The sequence below is a fragment of the Portunus trituberculatus genome, chromosome 29 (genome assembly GCF_017591435.1).
Source record: "Portunus trituberculatus isolate SZX2019 chromosome 29, ASM1759143v1, whole genome shotgun sequence".
In the NCBI taxonomy this organism is placed as follows: domain Eukaryota; kingdom Metazoa; phylum Arthropoda; class Malacostraca; order Decapoda; family Portunidae; genus Portunus; species Portunus trituberculatus.
This window is the reverse complement of record NC_059283.1, coordinates 12,976,099-12,980,944: the sequence shown is the minus strand read 5'-3', so window position 1 is coordinate 12,980,944 and position 4,846 is coordinate 12,976,099.

Sequence of the window (4,846 nt, the reverse complement as noted above, 5' to 3'; positions counted from 1 at the left end):
TTTTCTACTCTATCTTTACCGTCTAATCTATTTTCCCGCTGCACTCACCCCTCCCTCCCCAACACACACACGCACTTACAAACCCCCTACTTGGCGCACCACCCCTGCCGTGCACAAGATTGAGCCAATTACCACCACGACTGCTAAGGTTCTCCGCTTGTGTAGGGTACTGGTGGGAATGATCGAGGGAGGAGCGAATCTTTATGTAGGAGGAGGAGGAGGAGTAGGAGGAGAAGGAGGAGGAGATTGAGGTGAGGAAGTGGTGATGGAGGTAAAGGAGGACGAAGAGATTCAGGAGTGGAGGTGGAGGAGGAAGTGGAGGTTGTGTTGATAGTGGAAGAGACTGAAGATGATGTGGAAGAGAAAAGGTGGTGGAGTAAATATAAGGAAGAAGTGGATTTGTGTGGTGGAGTGGGTTGTCAGTGAAGTAAGAGGAGGAGGAGAAGGAGAGGAAGAGATGGTGGAATATACATGGTGAGGAAGAAGTGGAGTGGTGTGGAGGAGGCGGAGTAGCAGGGGAAGAGATGTGGTGTAAACAAGGTAAAGAGTGGAAGAATGAAACGTAAGTGGATACTGATAAACATTCCATAGATTAATGCTATAAATCACTGCATATCGCATTGAAAGGGTTAATTATCCAACAAGAACCTTTAGTAACATTTAGTGGGACGCACCGCACTGGAAAAACATCCTAAGTAATTAAGCACACAAGCCACAAAGTTAAGAATTCCCAGTTTCATTCCACCTCTCCACTTTTGCAAGACGAGGGAGTGGAATGTGGCGGGGGAGAGGAAACACAAATACTGTATTCCCTTTGCCTCTGCTCTACTCTGCTCCACCCGTGTTTCCTCTCGCAAGACACTAAAGGATTTCTGGTTCATCCTCAAGTCTTGCCTGTTGACCTTTGGCTTCTGTGATTGCTGTGGCGTCTCCTCAAGGCCAATGAAGTGCTGTGGTGGAGGTTTACAGTATGGTTTCAAATTATATGACTGACAGTAAATGTATCACGTGATTCAAACCTTCCCATGCTTTTTTGTCTCGTATTTTCTGTATTAAATCTTCATGAGTTATTGAAATTAAGTAATAAGAGTCAAGTTTACAATATGATTTCAAATGATATCCCTGACAGCACATGTATCAAGTGATTCAAACCTTGTCATGCTTTTTGTCTTATATTTCCTCAATTAAATCATCTTGAGTGACTTTGATCAAACGTTACGAGTTAGATTTCAACAATTATTTCAGAAATACACCAATGACAGCAAGTGTTCTAAGTAATTTTAACATTTTCATACTTTTTGCCTTATATTTCATTAACTAAATTACATTGCGTTACTCAAATGAAACAGGGAGAGTTATTCCGTCACTACCAATCAAAAGAGTAAGGATTTGCTGCTAAAAATGACGCAAAAAAGCAAATCGGTGACGCTTTCCTCCCGCAAATGAGCGATGGGTTACGTCACGCGCCGCCACAGTCTATAGCCAAGTGACTCTGATTAATCGATCCGGTTTGCACTCAACGGTTCCCGCAAACCTTCATCCGGTGCACGGCGACGCAGATCGAACACAAACCCTCCATCATCTTCGCTAATTCGCGTTTCGTTGCTCCTCACTCGCTTGTTGAGAGAGATTGGATTTGCTTCAGCCTGTCAACATTATAACCAATTCGTTGTCAGTCTTAGTAACCCGTGCACTCTCTCCGCCTCTTTAAACAACAGAGATTTGAGGTGAAGTTCCAGCCGTCCGTGCACCGCTTTATAAGTCTTACCTTCGTCTTTGTTCTTGTTATTGTTGATTGTGTTGCTATTTTCTCGTTAATTTTGAGGTAATGTTAAACTCATTGAAAATCTTGATAAACCCGTGTTAGCTTTTCCGTGTAGATACTTCCATCGGTGTTCAGCATTGTCGGGTTTGCCTCAAGTTTAGATAACAATACAATATCCTATGAACATTTTAAAAACATGTCTGATTATTCCGTGTAATATTCACTTAGAGATAAGATAGAGGCAAGAGATAAAGAAAAGAACCTTGCGTTGCCATATTCGCCACTCTGTTATTCCCTGTTGCCTTTAAATTAAGATAAAAATCATAAGGAAAAACCAGCAACGCTCAAAATCCTCCATGTCTGTAATACTTTCACGTAACATTAACTTATTTAGCAAGCAGACTCGAGGTTCAGTCCCAGCCTCTCATCCTTACGCGCAATCCATAATTTGATCCCGCCACGCCCTTCTTCCCCAGTAATGCAGTGTTCTTATGGGCGGTGAGTCACTGCCGCGGTGCATATCCAACGTAGATTCAAAAGTCTTGATCTTGACTCGTATTTTGAAACACTTTGCTCTCTCACAGGACTGTTTTCAAAGGCCCGGTACTCATGAGTGTTTCAACTATTAACAATATGGAAATTTTGTTAATCTGTCACTACAATCATGGTAACACACTTAAAAATTCGTGTAACCTCTCTTTGCTCTCTCATTACAGTTGTTTTCAAAGGCCACAGTGATAATTTTCCGAGCTCTCAATTGTTTCTTCAGTTAACAACTTGGAAATCTGGTTAATAAGCCGCTAGAAATCCGGGTAACCTCACTTTGCTTTCTCATTATGACTGTTTGCAAAGACCACAATGATATCCGGGTTTTGAAAAGTGTTCCTCCCGTTAATAATGTGAAAATCTTGTTAATCTGTCATTAGAATCATAGATACACTCCTAAAAATCGTTGTAATCTTGCTTTCTCTTTTTATTACGATTGTTTTCAAAGAGCACAACGATGATTTGCCGGGTTTTCAAGTGTTTCTCTTGTAAATAACTTGGAAATCATAATGTGTCTCTAAAATCATTAAAATATCCTTAAAAACTCATGTAATTTCGTCTTGCTTTGTCCGTACGAATATTTTCAAAGCCCACAATGAAAAAAATATCGGATTCTGAAGTGTTTCTCACGTTAACAATGCGAAAATCTAGCCAATTTATCACTAAAATCATGAGAACACTAAAAAAGAACCCTGTGTAGCTTCAACTACTATACATTTCAGCGGTGGACAAAAGGTGATATTTGCAGATATCTCCTAAACGAATCGTTGGATGAGTATGATATTTCAACACACTACCTTGAACATCCGTTCGTAATTTATGGTTAACATACCACAGTGCTATATGTGTTATGTGAGGAGTTTACTCGTGAAAAATAACACAAACCCGACGAGTCATGTTGACGCATTCGAATGAAAGTGTGCCTCCCCCCCCCCCACACACCCACCCAAACCATTCCTAACCACTACTACGTCTCCCCCGTCCCGGAAGTTCTCGCCCTCTTTATCCCTCCTCTCCTCTCCTTAGCTCCTCGCCTCCCTCACTCCTGTGTCCCTCCCTACTTCTCCCACCACTGTATTTATACATTATAATGTTCTGTAAGTGTGTATGTATAGATATGATTATTAACAAGTATGGTACAATTTCATGAAGGCAAGAAGTGGTTCACGTTGATAATTACTGTACAACAGCACGTTTACGTGTAGTATATAGAAGAGCCATGTTTGCAGTCGTTATGGTCAACCATGTGAACATGATGTGCTGGAATTACCTGTGACCTGGACCTTCTACTGTTAGGAAAAGTTGATACTCTTATTGCGTACTGTCTACCTATTGATCATAAAAAGTGGTCCAGTTTATATATAATATTATTTTGTTGTTAGATACGTTGCTTATTATCCAGCTATACGGCCATTAACAGCGGAATTAGCTATTGCTTTCACGGTCGTTTGACCCACTCTGGTTTTCATGTCCACATATACCAGCAATTGTATTAAATAATATCATTAATGTATGATATGTATGTACATACTGACGTATGTAACTATTATACCTATACGTATGTAATTACAATAGGGAAAAAAATCAAAGGTGGAAGGCTGATGGTGTGAATAGGGGTGAAGAGGAAGCGGGAAGAGGGTCATGCGATACTGGGGTAGAGAAGGAGTGGTCTGGGGTTCTTCAGGGTGGTGGTGGTGGTGGTGGAGGGTTAGACAAGTACCTCACACTCGTCCGATTCTGTATAACACCTTTGATATGATGACTGGATTAGGCGTAATATCACTTAGTAAACTCCTCACATAACACATATAGCACTGTGGTATGTTAACCATAAATTACGAACGGACGTTCAAGGTAGTGTGTTGAAATAGCATACTCATCCAACGATTCGTTTAGGAGATATCTGCAAAAAACACCGCTTGTCCACCGCTGAAATGTATAGACGCTTTTGAAAGTAACCGAGTACAGAGTAGAAGTGTTTTAGAAAAGTCCCAAGGTACCACATCATCACTACAATGTTCTTCAAGACCTGTAATGTTGTGTGCTGTGTTTGGTGTTTCGAGGACAGTTCACGCTGACAAAAGAGGAAGAAGAGTATGAAGACAGCGACAGTAGAGAGAATGAGGACAGTGAGAGTACAAAGAAGAGGAAGAAGAGGACAACGATGGTACAAAGTAGAGGAGAAGGAAGAGAACAAGGACAGTACAATCAAGAGGAAGAAGAGGACTGGTGCAGCATGAAGAGGAGCAACAGAAATGGAAAAGGAGAGAGAAGAGGAAATAGGGAAAAAGAGAAGAAGGAGAAGACAGAGAGAGAAGAGAAAGAGGAAGAAGAGACGAAAAAGTGAAAAAAAAACGAGAAAGAAAAAAGGTGGAGGAGAAGAGAGAAAAATAAAAGTGAAAGACAAGGAGGAAGAGAAGAAAGAAGAGGAGGAGGAGAAGGAAAAGGAGGAGGAAGAGGAGGAGGATAGTGAGGCCTTGTGGAGAACGATTATTAAGTTCCTCTCCCTCACTACACAAACAGAGTGATGATGGT